The following is a 20,626-nucleotide window of genomic DNA, read 5'->3' on the forward strand; positions in this document are numbered from 1 at the left end:
TGATTGTGAAAAATGTTTGCTTAGTATCACTGTCATGCGTGAGTCCTTTAAAAAAAAAATCCAGATATGATGTATTTGTACTCTTATTGTAATTGTAAAAAAAGCATACACATTTTTCACAGATAATTTGTCAGAAAAATGTCACCACCTGATTCATAAACCACAGTAATAACACATACATATACTTAACAGTTAGTAAGGATAGTGCTAAGAGAAAGGTCACTAATAAAAAATTGCTTCATTTAAGAAAATCCGGAGGCAGATGCAACAGCCTCTTCAAAATGAAACGCTTAAATTTTCCACTCACTTTTTTTTATTAATTAACAGTAAGTCAGACATTTTTTATTTCTCAGCACAGAATACGTCTAAATGTGCCATTTCACCTTGTCATATATGGGGTTCTACTATGTCAATTCATTCTAAACTAGAATAAATTGAGCATAAATCAAGGATAAGTCTAGGAATGCCTTCCACAATAGACACTAATTGCTCAGTTCATAAAAATAATATTTGTAAGTGAATTACATAGATTCTGTGCTACCTGTTGGTGCCATAGAAGAAAGCCTGCTTCAGAGCAGTTACCCAAAAGGAAATCAACACACTCAGCAGCAGGACATTGATTGAGAGGGTGTAACCAGGCACACAGAATATAAACACAAAGATCTGGAAAAATGTGCCACCAAAATGGCACTCAGAACTTATTTATTTGTTTGTTTGTTTGTTTGTTTGTTTGTTTCCTTACAGGAAATTTAACCTCCTTGGCCTGTTCTTCAAAACTTCTTGGTTTCTGGAATCTCCCTGAAATCTGTGGAAGCCACAGGTGCCCAGCGCATTTGTAAAACTAGACCACATGTTACTCCATTAATTTTCATACAAAAATTTAAGCCCCTGTTTTTCCAATACTCTGTCTGCAGTTCAGCTGGTATAAGTGTTGGAGCCAAGGGCAGAGCAATTCTATGGACTTGTCAGTTGCTCAGATGAATGCATTTCAATTTCTAGCTTATTGTGGTGTATTTTTTTTCCTAGTGATAAAACACCAGCACCAACGAATGAAGAATTCAAGGAAAGTTTCTCGCATAGCTTAGCTACTGATTTTAAGTAGCTAGACACATGGTTTGTTTGAACACGAATGAACACAGCTTTGGTTTACATAAGGAATATCTAATATCTAACTTGACGAGCAAGTGAAATATTTTTGTACCAGAACAGCACAAAACAGCACTGCCCATAAACAGTGAGCTGCATTTATAATGAACTTAGCTGTGCTTTGAGAAAGCAATATCTGGAGGGTATTTGTACTTAATGAGGCAGGGGACAATGAGTTAAAAGAACAAAATTCCCACAGTAGGGGAAAAATAAAAATTAAACTGAAACTGGGAGTAAAGCGTATGGCTCCTTACAAAGAAGTCAGAGCAACTTCTGTCAGAGCTCTACTGTCTGAATTGACAAACAAAATCACGCTAATAGATGATAAAAACATTAAGAAATCTTCTACAATCACAGTATTTCTGCTGTTACATCACAAGTCTCACAGAACAGCTTTGCAAATAAAAGTATATAGACTTAAATATGCCCTTCGCTTCTTTGCACAAAATAGGCTCAATTTATGTCTCTGAACATTTTCCAGCTTAATATACGATTCCAAAGGACGAGATGTCTTGTTTATTCCTGAGAGAGAAACCAGGGTCCTTAAAATCATATTTTATAAATATTAAAGCAACTTGAACAGTTTGCATTTCACAGTGGCTAGCAGACTAATGTTTATATTCATTTAGTACAGACACCCTCTCCTCCCACTCTCAGGCTTGCTAGTTTTAACTTAGGTTGCTAAGTTTTAACAATGTCTGCAAAACTGCGCTCACTTTGTTGTTCCTAATTTTGCTCTCTCCCACTCCTCCTTCACTCTTGTCGTGGTTTAACCCAATTATTTAAGTAATCTAAAACAAACACACACAGCTTGTTCCTCAGAAATATATACTCTAGCCTAGGGGACAGAATGCTTTTATTTATTCATTTTCTGGTGACATTACTGAAGAACAGTTTCTTCACAGCTTCCAGCAGGATGTAAACAAATGTAGCTGATGCATGATAGGGATTAGACAGTAGGAAAGTGGCACTCCTATCGGGCCAAAGCATAAATTACAGGAGTTACAAGTGATACGAAAAAATTCTTTGGAACGGATGGGGAGAGAACTCCAGTATCTCAGACACACTACAAACAAACCAGTGTCTTAATTTTGTTTTCTGTAGCTACACAGCGGCCAAAATACATGCCACATACCAGCACTGCTCCACAAGTAATGCCTCCTATTTTATTATGCTGTCCCACGACATTAGGGTGGTACGGCAGCAGAGTTTGAACCTTCCCACCAATATTGTCATGGAGTGACAGATGGCAGCAGAGGGGCACTCTGACACAAAGGCGTCTGACATGGAAGTGCATATGAAGCAAAAATGTGGAACTGAATTTCTCCATGTAGAAAAAATGGCATTCACTGACATACATCAACGCTTGCTGAAAGTTTATGGAAACCAAACAGTGGATGGGGCTGTTCATTTCTGCTGAGGCAGCAGCAGTGTGAAAGACAAGCCACATTCCAGATGGCCATGCAGATTGTTATGAGTGTGACATGTAGGCTCTTGATCATCACTGGTGAAAATGAATAGCTAAGGGTGGTGACTGTGTTGAAAAAGAGTGTTTTGTAACTGAGAATTTGCTCTATCAAGCAGTGTTACTGTGCTTTCTGTATCTGTTGTAGTTTCCATGGAAATATGTAGGAGGCACTACTTTTGGAGCAACCAATGTATGTACTTTAAAGATATTTAAAACATGCTCAAGGTGAGATATGATCTATCTACAGCCAGTTAAGCAATCCCAGGAGACAATATTTAATATATATTTTTTTCTCTTTTAAAGAAGGAGAATATTTTGACTGTCCAAACCCAAACTTTTCGAATTCAGTGATCTGTAGCTCAGGACATGTAGGTGTATTACAGTCCCTTAACCTGGCATGCACCGATTTTTCTTCTCACGCAGAATCTCCCCCGGCACAAAAAAATGCTGAGCATCTCCAGGACTCAGGCTGTATTCAACCTGTCTCCTTACAGGCCTCAGTTGTTAACTTCTTGACTCCTGCTCCCACTGGCTTTCCCCACAGCTTTTTTCTCTGGAGAATACTGTGAGACCAACCTAAGCCTGTTGGTAACCAGAGCATCTATTTCTTGGTTTCAGGCAGAAGGAAGCACTGATACAAAATTTGTAATTCTGAATTTAAAAATGGTTTGGGTAAAAGTTATGTTTATTGGGCTGATTGTTATTGTTGGTTTTCCCCTTAATATTTGCACACTAGAATAAACAATGATTTCACCTACAGAGCATGCAATCCAAAGGAAAAGCCATGAAGGGTTTACATACAACGAAGTCTGGTGACCCTCACATTGTCTTTCGTATGACCAAGTATTTCTTATCACTTGCTGTTCCACTGAACCGTTTGGACGCCAGAAGACAAGATAACAGAAGTGAATTATGTGAAATGTCTCTAATTTAGTGTTTTAAAGTACTTATAATTCCAAAAGAATCCTTGATTTTTTTTTATGTATTTTTTTTTTAAGATTGTTTTCTGATTATTGTTGTAGGGGCACTGACCCCATCAAGAGAAGTGGAAAAATTAGTCAGGGATGCTGGCCTTAGCTCTATTAATACCTCAGGGCATCCACTGGAAATTAAAGTACTCTGTCCTCAAATGCCAAAGCACCCTCAGTTCCAAATGGGAATTAAGCAAAGAAAACTGGAAGCTCACAAACAGGAAATGGAATAATGGAACAAAAGTTAACACTATTTCAGAACCTGGCCATAATGTTTTCACAGAATGGCAGAAAAAGTACGTGAGGATTTACCCAAGCTTTCATCTGGTCAGAAAAAGAAATCCAAGCAGTATTTTGCTGCTAAATGGCAGAATTCAAAGCCAACCTGCAGCTGCACCACAGCAAGCAGTCTACCTGCTCTCTGGTACATACGCTGCAGTTAGCCATAGCAATGAGATGTGACCTCTGGGTGTGCCTCCTGCCTGCAGTTAGATGACTGCAGTACCATTACAGATGCCAAAAGAAGCATTTGCACAGAATCTCTAACTTCGCATAACTTTTCTACTTTGGAGGTGCCACAGTCACCATTTCCTACCACTTCTGCTTTCCAGATCATGAGATTGCCTACATGCTCATGCTAAAAACAAGGGAATTTGCACCTAAACACCTATTCCATTGAACTTGCTTTTATAAAGCTATTTTCTCTGCAAGTTTGGGAAGGTTAATTATCCTTTATATTGGAGATGTGAAGGAGAAAACAAACTGAGACATTTTACTCAAAGCATCCCTTTTTTGGTTTGTGATTATGTGCTTCCCTTTCATATTTGTAGCAACACTGAAATCCTGCACTGTGTAATTCCTGCGTTTTATAAAGCAGCTGATGCACAGATATCAAAATCTCAAACGTATGCCCCCCTCTCCCTTCGATAGAACAAACTTAAACATTTCAAAAGGCTCTCCCTGTACTGGTGACCCATCCACTTATTTGTGAATACCTCTGCCTTGGTCCGATTCCAAAGTTAGCAGATTGGTAGGTATAAAATGCAGATAAACTGTGCTGACATTTCTAGGCAAAAGCTCTGTTTACAGGGTAGGCTATTTTGAAGCTGAGCAAAAATCTTTTGGAAATACTGCACCAAACTGTCTTTCGCTTCATTTATCATCATCAGGTGCGATCTTAAGCAAAACTTTATCAAAGCAACATTCCACTTTCCTGCATGCTGATTTTACAAAACTCACTCTCTGAATGTTGTTCTACATGATGTCATCACACTGTAACTCACTTCATTTACAGTATCTGTTTCACTTCTACTCACAAGCTAATATAACTCATTTCTTTCTTTCTTTCTTTTTTTTTTTTTTTTAACTGCACACAGGCTGCTAGACACATGTGCATAGCAAATGGAATCTGAACTTAGCTTAACAGCCTCATTTATTCCTGATGGTTTAAATTATTTCATCACAATTAATGACACCCCCTCAGCTTCCTGTGCAGCGCTGCCAGATGTTCAGAGACCACAAAGCCACTCTCTTCTTTGACGGCTAGTGACAAGTCGTCCTCTGAAGGACGTTCCCTCAGTACACAGGCCGGATGACACCTCCACTGCTTAGCACCTCTCCACCTCCCTGGGTAACCATGGTGAGAGAAGGAGGAAGACATGAGAAACCAGCCCGTGCATTAGTAAGGACAAATTATGTGAAGCGTTCTGGACTTGAAGGATCTCATCTCCTCCTACCGGATTTTCCAACCTGACTGTTTTATAAAAAAGACAGACAACTGTTTGCCTCGACATTCAAGGTGTTAAGCTTTCTATGCTTCATTAAAAATAACCTGTCCTTCCTTACAAGGGGAAAAAAAAACAAAACCAAAAAAACGCGGGGGGGCATGAAGCGAAAAATACAAATTGCAGCCACGTGGGAAGCCCTTACTTGGAATACTATCTCACTACTCCATCATCTTCAAAAGCAGAATGCAACAAATGCTAAGTCTTAGAAATGCTGTGCTCACATTCAGCTTATTTTATTCTTATTTGTCGCTGTTGTCTTCCTGTCAGAGGAAGCAGATTTTCCCTTACAGCGCTCCTCTCACAGTACTTAGGTATTCTTCAGGACAGGAGGAATGCAGGTAATTTAAGTGAAAAAAAGTTGTGAGCATGGATATCACTCTGAAAATGAGAAGATAGGCTCTGTCTCTAAAAAGAGGTAAGTGAAAAGTGTAACGAAAGTGTAGCTCATGCAACTGCAGCCCTGGATAAGAAAACAGCAAGTGTCTTGCATTTTTTAAGATTAAAAAGCAAGCATCTATGCTCCTGAAATTCCATCCACTATTTCAAGCACATATGGCAGACATTCTATCGAGTTGTGTTTTTTTTTTTTTTTATTATTATTATTATTGAAAAAAATGCTGATCCATGTGAAGGACTAAAGGGCTGTTCAGATTGCCAAAAGTGTAGTATTAAAACAGAAAGGCCACCTGTGTTAGCCCACCCAATAGAAAAGTCAGGAGCTGGAAAGTTTGTCTGTCTCTCTCTCTCTCTCTTTTTCTTCTCTTTTTTTGTTAAACACATTTAAAGTAGGGAAAAATATCACCCACCAACAAAAAATTCTAGAGAGCAGTGCCAGAAGAGATTTGTGCGTGAGTCTAGTAATGTGTGTGGCCACTCCAGAATTACTCCTGTTACAATAAAAATTAGTTCCTCACTCAGGATGTTAAAAGCTACTTTGAAGGAAAGCTTCTTCAGAATTTTCCTAAAAATCCAGTAGCAGGACTGAAGGAAAGGCAGAGATGACACATCTGTCACAGCTTGTTTTTTTCACTTGTTTTTTTAACAAGTGTTTCACACAAAAGTAGTCAGGTATTCCTTTAGTTACTCAGTACAATCATTTCAGCAGATGACTCTGTAAAGTGTCATATATGTATATATATACCGGGAGGAGATGAGATGCATACACAGTGACAACAGAACTCCTGAGCAGTTTTACACTTAAATTACCTTTTCCATATGTGTTTAAGTTTTTCCAGATGTGTTTAAGTTCACATGCAAAATACACACAAATAAAACAAACTTAAAATCCAAACCCCCCTCAAAAAAAAAATAATAATAATAATAAAAAACCTTACTTTCAAATGCATTGAGATTTATGGAGAGTCACATGGACTTCGTTCTGTTGTCTCTGAATGTTTTATTGGGGGGAGTGGAGGAGCTGAATAAACTTTAAACTCTCATGTAGGGATGTATTGCCTGTGTGTCCCTGGCAGATGTGGAAAGGAGATGAAATGGGCAAGGGAGAATCGAATATCCCATCACTGCAGGTTTGTGAAGGGGAAAGAACACTGCAAAGATCTCACATCTGGCAATCATTTGTCAATAGCTGGAAAGAGAACGGCAGGAAACTTTCTGGCTCTTGTGGAAGATGAAAAGACAAAAACCATGTGTCACACATGCACAGTGCTGGTACAATGACTACTACATTTATTCCTCCTCCCCCCCCCCCCCCTCTGCCTTAAATTTAATGATCTTCAGATATACTTTACTCTTTGGTCAAAATCATGCAGTCACTTGAATTGTTAAAGCTGCAGTGTATGTACATTTTTCAAATAAACCCCAGGGCTGATGTTAGAAAATCAAAATCATTCAAGCATAGGCTGCCTGGTACTTTGGGCAGGAATCCTTGTGGTTTAGTCAATAAACAGAATCTAAATGAAAGACACCACAGTAACTAGACAGTAATGTTTTGAACAGTTTTAACCCAAAAAGGGAGAGAGACAGAGAGACAGAGGCTGACTGAGTGGCCAGATACAATGCTACCAAGTCCACAGAGATCACTCTCCTGCATACAGCATCTGTGTTTGAGCACAAGGTCACTTGCTGTTTCTTTAGAGACTATTTGTGTTTAGAAGTATTGTTTTACATTTCTTCTGCAGTTCTGGGTTTGTGGTTTTCTTTTTGATTCTTGTTTTTGTTTGTTTGTTTCTTTTATTTCCAGAGAGATTTTATTTACTTCACGGAAAGATCTATTAAATAAAAATGTAAGGATCACTTTGCACTGAGACACAGCGTAAGATTTTACTGTCTAATTCACTAATGTCACGTTGTACAATGTTGTGAAAAATCCTAGGGAAAGAGTCTACAGTCTACAAAAATTAAATAGGCCCATATTCACTGGTTTTACTTGTGTGACTGATGGTCCTTCACAGCTTGCTTTCAATTCATTCTTCTAGTGCTTTTAAGGAGAAGCTGCTGCAACAGGAGCACATCTTGTCCCTGTGAATCTGCAAGTAAATGCTGCAGGTTGTTTAATCTGGCAAAATCACAGTAGCCTGCCAAATTATAACAGGAATAGTATCTCCTCCAAACAAGTCTGATCATGGTTAATTACAATGCAGACCAGAGAGCAGCCACAATTATTCATTATTACAGGAAGCACCTTATTTAAATTTTATGGAAATTTGCACTTGCACTCCAACATGCTTGGGAAAAAAAAAAAAAAAAAAAAAGAGGGAAAAACCCACTCACACAAGGAAGAACGTTATACCTCTGAAATATCACAAGACACTGTGTATAGACTGGGAGTGAAATGTTGCCCTGATATTTACCTCAAGACATCTCAACGGCAGCATTTATCACATCCAATTGGCATCCAAATTTCTTTCAAGTAATATTTATTAGTATAATCACAGGATTTGTAAACATCATAGCAAAACGTAACAAAATCTATTTTGACTGGAAAAAAAAACAGCTAAAATGCCCTATCTTTACAAAGATATAGATGGGAAGGTAGACATTTAGACAGATGGGCAGACAGAGAGGTATTTGTACATATGCAGATATAGTGTCTGTGTAGTATTGTACAGGCTGCACTATCCTTTATATTAGGGACAACTCTTTCCTTTTATATGCTCCACAGCACAATTAAGTTTCAAGTTCCAAAGCTGAAAACAAGCAGAAAAGAGGGGAAGAGGAGTGGGGCTGCTTTAGGGCAGTCCACCAGTACCAGCACATCAGGAAGTCTCACTGGCATAAGCAAGTATTGCTGGCCACCAGAGGAGAACACACTCCCACACCGATGGCAATTCTACATAACAAAACAGAGTTGGCTGTGCACCGTGGGGACACAGCATTACTCATTTTTTCCTTTTTTGTTTTGTTTTGTTGTTGTCGAGTATTCCATTTTTGTAACTGAAATCATTCTGCAGTTGCAATAGAAAGGTGGAGTGAATGAGCAAGGACATTAAATCCGGTATCTTTATTAGCTAAGGGAGAATCTCCTATCAGAGAAGCTGAAATCTGAAAAATTAAAAGCAAAAGGAAATGAAGAATTGGAAATATACTGCACTGACAACTTCCCCATCAGTCGTATATGGGTTTACAAAAGAAATACATGTTTTCAGCTACTATCTGCCTGTAAGTGGTTTTCCTTAATGTCACTCATAACTGTAAGAAATGAGCCACACAGGCAACACTTAAAAAAAACTTTCCATCTTCAAGACACTGCCTAAACATTAGAAAAGCAATGCTTGTCCAGATAATTACTACTTAACTTAGAAGTGAACATTAATGAACACTTCAGGCTTGCCAATCTGCTTGCACTTCAGGATCATACTTGTTTTTATAAATTGATAAAACATAATATGCCCATGTATCAACATGCTACTTCCACACTAACCCCTCACATCACTCACTGCTCTGTGTGTAACACATGAAGAATGCCAATGCATTGGCCAATGTGGCATCTTCTCCTCAGCCTCCAAGGGAAACAAGTGGACCTGGAGAGATGCACTGCATCTGGCTGGCATGGAGCTCTCTTTCCCCACAGCAGCCCGTACAGTGCTGTGCTCAGCACCTGTAGCCAGAGCAGCATTGATATCCCACCAATGTTTCAGCTGTTGCTGAGCAGAGCTAGCACAGGATCATGGATGGCTCTCTAAGCCTTCCTCCAAAAAACAGCAGTATAGGGGTGAGCAAGAGCTGGGGAGGGAACACAGAAGGGTCAGCTGAGCTAAGCCTGACTGGAAAGCTGTAGCACCTTTCAGAAAAGCTGACAGAACTGAGCTTGTTCAGCCTGGAGAAGAGGAGACCTCATTGTAGCCTACCAGTTCTTAAAAGGAGCTTATAAACAGAAGGGAGACCAATTTTTCTACATGGGAAGATAGTGATAGGACAAGGAAGAATGGGTTTAAACTACAAGAGGGGAGATTTAGCTTAGATGTAGGGGGAAATTCTTTACTCAGAGGGTGGTGAGGCAGTAAAACAGGCTGCCCAGAGAAGCTGTGGATTCCTCATCCCTGAAGACATTCAAGACGATGCTGGAAGGGGCTATAGACAGCCTGATCTGGTGGGTAGCAGCCCTGCCTATGACAGGGGGTTAGAGCTGGGTGGGCTTTGAGGTCCTTTCCAACCCAAGCCATTCTATGATTCTACAACTCTATAATATTCCATGCCATGTGAAGTTGTGCTCAGCAATAAAAGTTACAGGGAAAAAGGAGAAGGGCTGGGATTCACTTTATGAAAGTGTTGGTTTCAAGGGTGGAGTGAATCTGGGCTTTGCAGTTTTAGGTAGCTCAGTGCAACAGTAAGCAACAGCATGTAATGACCTTAAGTTGCTCCAGAAGACATTCAGGTTGGATGTTAAGAAAAATTTCTTCTCAGAAAGACTGGTGAGGTATTGGAACAGGCTGCCCTAGGAGGTGGTGGAGTCACTGTCACTGGAGGTAAATGGTTAAGTGTGGCACTGAAGGACACAGGTTAGTGGGCATGGTTGTGATGGGTTGATGTCTGGACTAGATGATCTTAGTTGTCTTTTCCAACCTTAATGATTCTGTGAGTCTCTGAGCAACTGCTACATATATTGAGGCCCTGCTTCCTATGATGTGGCGAATATCACTCACTGATGGGAAGTAGAGAATAACTGTTTTCTCCTTTTGCTTCCACGTGGCCCCTGGTTTTCTTTTTTCTTTTTTTTCTTTTTTTTTTTTTTTTACCCTTTTCCTTTAATTAAGCTGCTCCTTATCTTAAACCATGAAATCTTCCTTTTTTTCATTGTATTTTCTCCTTGTCTTTCTGAGGAGGCATGGTGGAACTTAGTTGCCCATCAGTTGCTAAACCACTCAAATTATGTAGATTTCAGTTGACTGAATGTGTGACTGAAGTTACTTTGGCTTTTTTACGTTGTTTGTTTGTTTACTTGACAAAAAATGTCAAATAGAAAGAGGAAAGAAAGGGCTGTACAAAACCAAGATAGCCTTCAAGAAGTGTCATTTCCTGTATCAATGGAACCAGTCTTATTTCCTTCAATGAAGGAAGGTTCTTGGTGGTTGTTTTGTTTGGTTTTGTTTTGTTTTTTGCATCAAAACAGAAGCAGTTTTCAGCAGCTGCAGACCCAGTTTACAAAGTTCACTGGGCAAAATCAACACACATGCAGAAAAAAAAGGTTTCCTTCCTTCTGCTCTCCCTTTTAACTCCACCAGCACCATGAGCTCAAATTCTGCTCAAGAGAGTCTTTCACATGCTCTGCAAATCTCAACCATTAACAGTGCAGCATATAGATTCTAACAAAATTCCAGCTTTGTGCTTCTGAAATCCATACCTCCCTTACTACCATCTTGAGTCATCGCTTATTGGAGTTTTCAACCCTGTAGGTTGCCATGTGTTGACAATAAAGTTAGATGGAAATGAAGTTGGACAATGAAAACAATCTAAAACAATTCTGAAGCAGTGAGTTCTGCCTTCCAGTGGAGGTAACATACTTTTCTCTTGAGAAAAACAGCCCACACAGAGGTTTGTGAACCTGCAGCTGGACTGCTTTTGGCACGCAAGCTGATTTGGATTTCTCCATTAGAAGACACATTATTACACAGACAAACTGAAACACCTTCCATTATTCAAGTTGTATCTAACTAAAATAGCAGTAAAAAAAAGGCAATGACGGAGAGCTCTTTGCTGCTAAAACAAAAATGAAGACCATCTCCATTCTTTCATGGTTGAGCTTTCCCAATTCTGAGCATAAAGGAGACAAGTTATAGCCACAAAGCAGTTGTGTTGCATGCTTTTTCACCTTACAAAATCAATGCCATGTGGCCTTGTTTCTTCACTGTACACTCTGGATAACGATTACTATGCAGGTATGTTTTTACCATAAAAGCAGTGCCAACCAAAGGACAGCTGCTAAATAAAATGCTACTTGAACGTTAAATTAGTATTTCTTATCTATAGAGCATTTTGTTCACACTACTTTTTCCCTCTTAAATGCTTCAGCTTTGCAAGTAGGTTTCCTATTAATGTAGCATGAAACTTGTAGTATAAGGGATTTCTCACCTATTGCCTGGATCATGTCATTCCCCTCTTTGATGTGGAAGGTAAAGGAAGCTGATTCAAGTCCAGGCTCTTCATCCCAAACTTCAAGGCTCTGAACAACTCTGCTCCTGGCTACATTTCTGTTCCCCATCATATTCCTTTCATTCTGCTCCCTGAAGCCCACAGCCTTCCTTCTCCCTTGTCTTCAGACTTTATTTCACGTCCTTTTTTACACCTGGGCAGCTGCTCTCACTGCATTCCACTTTCTTTAAAGCAACTAATTTCTTCTGTGAAGTACAAAAACCTTAAGCCACCTAGGGAAAGTTGTCTCTGTCCTAAAATTAAATGCACAATTTCAATGCTCAGAGAGACAATCATCCTAGGGCCACCATGAGTGTTTCACATCTGGATCACTCCAAACATCTGTTTACATTATGAGTAGATACAGGAGGGGGCCATCTAGTATTGTTTGTTCATATAGTGCTAGGTATACTACTGCCCTTAAATCAAACACTCTTTTAATGTCACCATTAATGCAGTTTAAAAACTTCTCCTACAACCAAATGTTTCGGTCATTGGCTGCTAATATACATTTTACATATACACTTTTTTTTTTTTTCCTTTTCTTTTCTTTCTTTCTTTCTTTTTTTTTTTTTTTTTTTTTTTTTTTGCAAGAATTCAAATAATTTCAAATGTAAAAATGCCATTGCAGGATAATATTTACATTGAGACATTCTCAAAACCATTGAAACAGGATGTTTAGGGTATTCAAGAGATTTAAAATCAAATCTGTGAGGAAGGAATAACAATCTTCCATCCTCACCAGAAGGATTACTGAGCAGAATTCACTAGAGAAAAATGGAAAACTATTTTAATCCCACCTGGAGGGAGGATATTGCAATATGACAGATACATTGGGAAGTCCTTACTCTGGAAAACAAAGTGGGAACAGCCTTTTGCTGAGACATTTTGACTTAAAAATTAAAAAATAAATAAAAATAGAATGTCCTGAGAGCAAGAAACCGTTTTTTCCTCAATGCCATTGTTTCTCAAATATCAACTGTGTAAGACACCTAAGGTGTCAGTTCTGGTTCAAGGAACATAAAAGTGTGGAAGCCAAATATCAAAAGACAATTTACACTGTGAAACTGAAGGGAAAATTTCTTCTGTACAGCTGTACAGCGCTATTTTTTGTAGGCCTAGAAAAAGGGCACCTTTAGGAAGACACCAGCAAAAAGATAACATCTCAGAGAGATCAGGAGATACTCTATGGTAGAGACTGTGACACAGGACTACACAAAGATGGCAATGGATGAAGGGCATAAGGGCGTTTCTAGGCTATCACATCCAAATGAAAGTAGAAATGGAATTTGATAAGAACACCAGCACTGGGTTCTATCTGAATGTTTATGCTTTCCATATGTAAACCATTAGTTTATATTGAACTCTTAAATTCAGGAGGACTAAATACCTGATACACAGTTGCAATATTCTAGCATTACAAGTAGTTCTCTTTGTGAGGAAACTGATGGTTATAAGTCACAACCCTGCCAGTGTTCCAACACTTGTGCTCTCCAACATTCCAAGGTTCTAAAAAAAAAAATCCCATTTAAGCCAATAGAGAATCAGTGTTTCATGTGAAACTCCTTTCATTTTCAGCAGCCGGCACTGAAAATGCAAGAATGTATACAAGAATGAAGAATGGAGAATCACAGTGTTTGAAATATCACATGGTGTCACCATGAAGTAATACGTGGCAACCACAACCAACCTCTTTCATCTAACACAAGTATTCACTTTACAGAAAACTACTGAACAGGCAAAATTTTGTGTGTAAATTTAAAAAAATTAAGCATTCACAGGACTTAAGTTTTTCTTACAGAATATAAAAATTGTATCTTCTTCAAGACTTCAGAAAAAAAGAAACAAACAAACAAAAAACTATTAGGTCTACGATCAACTGTGAAAAATGAAGTCAGACCTTTTTCCCTAAATGAGCTACAGATTTTTATGTGAGGTTGCTATTTTTCTTACGTAACCAGCTACCACAACCTCAGAGTCACAAGTTACATTCTCTTCATAAGAAGACCATTGTGGTTTTCAGTATAATCACCAGCTTGTATACTTTGGCATCCCATGGTCACTTCGATCTCTGATAGTGACAGAAAATTATGGTTTTATCCCATGTCTTAAAGCTCAGATTATCTTAGTTACTGAAATGCACACACAATGTCTATCTCAGCGCTATCTAAACTACACCGGGCCGGAATAGCACTGCCAAGAGCATTCATTCTCTCCAGGAAGCAGAGTAATATTGTATCATCATCCTGAGTTCCCACTTTCAACTGGAATCTGATTCAAAATAGCCATTCTAGTTTTCAAAATTCTTCAAGGAGGCAGAAAATCTCCACCAAGTCTTAACAGAACACATTCACATTGGAATTTCTATTGAATCTAAATGTATTCCAGTGACTCATTTTGACAGCATGGAAAGCTATCGAATGACATGACCTCAGTCCTCACCCCTCTTATCTGTCCTTTTCTTTCCACTGGTCATCTTCCTTGCACATGGAGCTTTCTCTACTATGCTTTTTCAAGTCACTAAGTTATCCTTCTTCATCACTCACCTTTTACTTTTCTCTTCAGTGTAGCCAGCTTAGCCTCTGTGACTTCTCATTTTGTACCACTACATCTTCCTACTCTTCCTTAAGTACCCTATGGAAACTGGTCTGCATTCCAGCTTATCTTTATCCTCTGGTTCAAGGATTTTCACGATGCTTTGGAGCATGGAGGACATCTTAAGACACAGTATGCTGTTAGGACCACTTCTCCTTCCACTCATGGTCATGTGGAGCACCTGCACCCTCATCTGCAATTACTTAACATCCCATTGGGACTATATATATGGAAAGCAGCAATAGGAAAATGTTCATTCCATTCAATGTCAGAGAGCAAAGAAGAAAGCCAGCACCACATAAGCAGTCAGCTCTCCATGGACCACCACCAAGTGCTTTACAGAGCATCAGAAATGAAAGACTTCATCCCAGTGCTCCATCCTGCACTGCACTCATGATCACCACTGTAATTGTCCCAAACAACACAGCACAAAGTAATTTCTGGATCTACTTGACATCGTAGGTCTCTGGACTCACTGAATTCCCTCCACTCCCAGTTATTACATGCAACCATTCATTATGTTAAGGCTGTGACTGGATTTGAATTTTCCAAATTGGTATCTTGATATCTGCAGAACTGCCCTTGATATCTGCAGAACTTCAGTGCAGTAGACAAGCAAGTTTTACAGAAGTATTAGAAGCAGAGGACTTTACTGATTTTAAACCACACAAGCTGTCAATACAATCAATACTATATTTCAAGCCCTAGAAATGGAAAGAAAGTAGAAACAGATAATCTTGATGTGATCAAATGGGAACATGTTCCCTAAGGGGCTCCCTGACATATTTAAAGTCACAGGAAAACATGTCAAAGAATGTTTATCTTCGAGGAATTAAAAAGCATTCTCAGATAAGTTTAATATAGAAATCTACACTTCAACCTGTTTTGTCATTTACAATTCCCAAATGGTAAAAATATTAAAACCAGGTTGGGAACAAGCATGATTAGACAAGCATTTAGTGTCTTTCACTTTATGAATTCTAATATTATACAGGTTTGTGAACCAGGTTTGACTTATTGAAGAACAAATCAAATAAAAACACTGTTATTACTCCATTGTAAAACTATGTATTTAAAATGCAATCTGTACCTTTGTACCTTACTTGTCTTTTTTCTTTGGCTCTCCTTATTCAAGTGTGATGGTGCAAAAGGCAGGCAGCGTATAAGGATTCAAACACTTTGAACTCTGTAGACCATACAAATTCATAGTTTGAGATTACACTGTACTGATTGCTACTAAAATTTTGATAATAATGTTCAAGTTTTAATGGCTGAATGACATTTGTCTGATAGAAAGCTAGATTTATCTCTGTCAAAGATGCAGAAATGTACGGAAAGGGTCTTTAAAGTGTCCCTCTCCAATCCCTTGGGCATTGCAGCTCTGAAAGCACAGCTACTGTGCTGTATCTCTCTCAAAGGAATAACAACTCTGTGTGAAAGAGCTATTTACAACTTGCTTTGTGTATCATCAGCAGAAACAAAAGATAGAACAACAAGCATATAAAGGCTTTTTCCTATTTATCCCTCCTGACCTTTATCTCTGCCACCCACCCAGGAAATAAGGGGGAGGTAGGTATGGGGCACAGCTTTTTATGTCAAGTTTTCAAGGTAATATCCTGAGCTACAGAAACAAAAAATCTGCTCAGTTGTTCTCTCTTCCCTTCCTCAGACAGACATGGACAAGGCAGATTCAGTATTCCTATACCAAGTCTGCTCAGGGGCAGCAAGTGCCTGCTCATGGAAAAAATTAGGAGTGATGCTCTTCTGACCAGAAGTTGAAAAGACTGGTGGAAGGAAGACATATGACTTCAATGGCTGAAGCCCGTAGTGGAAAATGCCTAGAGCTATATCCCTCTTCAAAACAAAAACAAGACTCAGAATCTTCTGAGGCCAGTGATCATCAAGGAAAGATTAACAGGATTTGGGGAAGTTACAGGGAAAATCTGCAACAGGAAGAGTATTGGTTGGACAAGAAGGCACCACTTCAGGAATGCCACTGTCATTGTGGAAATTCCTCTGTCTTTCCAGAGGGAATTGACAGTTGCTGGACAGTACTTCTGAGACTGCTAGGGAAGTAACAGTTTGTTCTAAAGTTCCACAGGTGATGACAAGAATCACAGAATCACAGAATGGTCTGTGTTGGAAGGGACCTCAAGGATCATGAATCTCCAACCCCCATGCTGGGCAGGGCCACCAACCTCCCCATTTACTAGACCAGGTTGCCCGGGACTCATCCAACCTGGCCTTGAACACCTCCAGGGACAGGGCATCCACAACCTCTCTGGGCAGCCCGTTCCAGCACCTCACCATTCTCCTGGTAAAGAACTTCCCCCTAACATCCAACCTAAATCTTCCCTCTTTCAACTTAAAACTGTTCCCCCTTGTCCTGCTGTTATCTACCCTTTCAAAGAGTTTATTCCCTTCCTGTTTATAGGCTCCCTTCAGGTACTGAAAGGCTGCAATGAGGTCACCCCGCAGCCTTCTCTTCTCCAGGCTGAATAAGCCCAGCTCCCTCAGCCTGTAGAGTTTGGATACTGACACTTAACCACAATTTCAGGAAAAGAGTGGAGGATTATCTTTACTTCAACAATTTTTCCCCTCTCCTACAAGCAATTTTGGTAATTTTAATCTAGCAACTCCTATGCTTTACCTAAAATATGCCAGAGTATAAGCTGATGCTCTTTTCTAATTGGAAGCTTCTGCTGTGGCTTGTTGGACTCAGTGCAATGGCAGAAAGGAATGTTTTCTGAAAAGCTGAGCAAGTGCAAAGATGAATCAGCAGATGGTCCCCACACTCAAGTAGCTAGCACAGAAAGATCCAAAAAGAGGATTTCTGAAACAGAAATTAAAGCTTACGGCACGTTCTTTAGACATGAAAGATACTATCGCAAGATAAGGCACCTGTGCAGATCAAAGAACTCAGGTAACTGTGGGGCTTAAAGACTTTGGCAGAAATGACATCCAAGTATAATGGCACTTGGCATATCCATACACTTATGATCATGAAAGATAGACTTTTAATTCAGTATACAATGTTTTCATTAATGAATGAAAATTGCAGCAGGAGACAAAGCCTGGAAAAAAAAAAAAGAAAAGAAAAAAAAGAAAAATCCCAAAAAACAAAACACTGAGAAAAATGTGTCACTGCTTTCAGAAATATATTGCTGATGCTCATATTTACAAAAAGTTTCACATTTTGAATTATTCTTCATGGTTTTTCTCAAATAAAATGCCACATACATGTTTTCTCACCAAAAACAGCAACAACGACAACAACAAAAATTAAGTATATTTTATAAGAAAATTCAATACATGATAATCTAGTTTCCTTTCTAGTGCAGCTTTCCAAGAAATGGGCAATGCATCAGTAATACTAAATTAACAAGTTGTTCAGGGCAGAACATAATAATACTGTCTTTGGAATGAGATCAATGAACCAAGGTGGTTTTCTTTGTAGGTGAGGCATGAATTTGGTTGTGGAGAACAGAGGAGGAAAAGAGATGATTTGCTTCATGTGAAATAAGAACACTGCCAACACACACCCCTGTCACTGAGTATAGTCATTAATTTAAAAGCTCTCCCCCTCTGTTATACAAATTTTCCAAAGCCTCAGAAGAGAAATATTTTACTTCTGCTTTGCAATTAGTTTATATCTAAAATCTTCATCATGTTCTTGGTCAAAAATTAATTAGACTTCTAGCAAAAGACTTATGAAGTATTATATTGCTGTATGGATGAGAAAGGCAGAAAATTTCCCTAACAGCACATGCAGTATCTCATTTTTGGGGGGAGGGGGATCATAAAGAATCTTCAAATTATACGAAAGATTTGATACTTTTTCCTTTCCTATCTTTCTCTCATTCCGAGGTCTACAAATAAGCCCTGTGAATTCAAATTTTAACTACAAGGTTTGAAGAAGAGCTTCTGAAGAAAAGCATTTCAGCCAGAAAAAGGCTAGCATTTTGCACTTTTAATACTACTATGAGATTGGTCTCATGTCTACATCACTGAGCTGAGTCGCTTGCAGTCTCTGGTAAGCACCAGTTATTTGACAGTAGAGAGCAAGAGTAGACAAATAGATAAACTCAGTATTAATGCACTAATTCTTTTAACACAGTATTTAGTCTAGTAGATAATGCTAGACATGTAAAGAGAGGAATATACGTTACTCTGTGGATCAGCACAACTGTTAGCACGTTTTTTTCTCCTTGTCCTACTCATCCCAGCACAGATAACACAGTTCAAGTGACAGCGTTTGTGCAGCACTTTCACTGTGAAAATACATCATACATGCAACATCAAGACATGTAGTGGATGGATTTCTTTCCTAGTGTTTTATCGTTCTTCTTTGCTTTCCAAGTGAAGAGCAACCTGTTTGTTTGCTTCTCTCTCTTTGTTGAAGACTACTCCCTGGAGAACCTTGTTTATTTGTTTTAAACTTGTTTTTACAGGTCTGCTAATAAAATCAGGTGGAGAGGAGAGATGTGTGTGCAGGTAAAAAAAAGTAGTGCCTGCAAGTGATATCAACACTTATTCATCGGCAGTAGTCAAGTTCAGGCTTAGTCCACACCCAGAAGATGCAGGGATGCTTCTGCCTTCTAATTCATACCTGAGTCTAACGCGGTAGTGGAGCAATCTGGTGAAAGCATGCTGATCAGATGAAGAGCTATTAACTAACTCTGCTTATTGGTCCAAATTATCCTACCCTATGTAGTTGTCAAAATTCTTGCTTAGGATTGACTTATGTACTTACAGAAAGACAAAAGAAAACCAAAATTAGGTAGACTTTAAAATTCACTTACAAAGAGTATACTTTGAGGCAGTTTTGGAATAACACTACATGACAATGAAAGACAATTCCATCTAACTATGACAGGATTTTTTTCTTCGGAAGACTGAAAATATCTTACCCTTGGATATATGCTTTTTTTCCCCTAAAAATGTAAAGAACAGAAAAAGTGAAAAGAAATTAAAGCATATGTACTTGCTTCAGTTTACATTTTATTTCATGGTTTGATTTTGCCACTGATTTTTGCTGGGGTGGAGTCAGTTTTCTCAGTTCTTTCAAGTGATAAAGCTAACGAACTATCAATATTGCCATAAAGTCAACAAGAAAACCAAAACAAATCAACAAAAAGCGTCCCATCAAATAATTTATGCTCCTTGCCATCTAAGTTTTCTTGTAGATACTTGCATACCTTGTTGTTTCTATTTCTCATTTTCCAGTCTCTCCTAATGTGGACTTCAAATTTAAGCCAAGGGCTTAATTCTAAGCACATGAAATATCACCTTTTGCATAACTACTTTACTTATTCGTAGCCCAAACACCTAAATAATTTTTTTCAAATTTAGCCTTGAAAGAACTTCTTACCAAGAATTATTTACATAACAAGGTTCAAAGCTATCTTTTTTTTTTTTTCCCAGCTACCTGCAAAATAAAACATTGCAGTTTTTTTTTTTTTTTTTTTTGAACTCTAGAACAACTTGGAAGATTTTCACGAAAGTGCAAAAGAATATACTAAAAACCCCACAAAGAAAAACAGAAAAAAAAGACCCACAGCTTAGACATGGCTAGAAGCATGAAAAAAAAAAAAAAAAAAAAAAAAGTAGATGTAAAAGTGATGAGAAGTCATTAAATTTTTCTTAAATTCTGAAATACTTTCTGACACGAGACAGTGTATGAAGACCGCACATAGAGACCTGCATGAAGAACTGCACAACTGTAAAGAGTTCTGTATCTTCAAGACCGCCTCTCTCTCTGGGTGTAGTATGCACATCGGAAACACAATACAGGCCTAAGTCCATCCTTAAAATATATTTCAAGATCTATCAGGTAAGAATTGTCAAAATGACGATTTAAGGTTTCTTACTGTTGCAAGTGAAGTATTCTTCTACAGAAAATAGGTCATTGTCACCTTTAAAGATCTGTCTTTATTTGGAAGGGTGCAGCAAAATATATGGATCTACCAAAAAATCGTTAAGTTTCTAGTAGTCCAGAAGCTAATGCAGACAAACAAATTCTAGCTGAGTTCACATCCTTAGTTTTGAGTTCAGGTACATAACTAGGTTAT

At 38.5% G+C, this 20,626-nt stretch overlaps 1 protein-coding gene and 1 long non-coding RNA gene across 19 annotated transcripts in view; one reads left to right on the forward strand and one right to left on the reverse strand.

Moving 5' to 3' along the window:
• The window catches only part of BNC2 (basonuclin 2), a 372,426-nt gene that overhangs the window by 217,484 nt on the left and 134,316 nt on the right, over positions 1-20,626 (reverse strand). The gene's annotated exons all lie outside the window — the stretch shown is intronic.
• The window catches only part of LOC112530775, a 55,648-nt gene that overhangs the window by 14,750 nt on the left and 20,272 nt on the right, over positions 1-20,626 (forward strand). For 4 of the 6 annotated variants that reach the window (XR_005843078.2, XR_003072586.3, XR_005843079.2 and 1 more), the window contains one exon: positions 745-20,388. This is a non-coding gene — a long non-coding RNA (uncharacterized LOC112530775). The remainder of the gene's footprint in view (positions 1-744; positions 20,389-20,626) is intronic. The other 2 variants (XR_005843080.2, XR_005843081.2) reach the window with 2 other exon arrangements.

This window comes from Gallus gallus, chromosome Z (assembly GCF_016699485.2).
Source record: "Gallus gallus isolate bGalGal1 chromosome Z, bGalGal1.mat.broiler.GRCg7b, whole genome shotgun sequence".
In the NCBI taxonomy this organism is placed as follows: domain Eukaryota; kingdom Metazoa; phylum Chordata; class Aves; order Galliformes; family Phasianidae; genus Gallus; species Gallus gallus.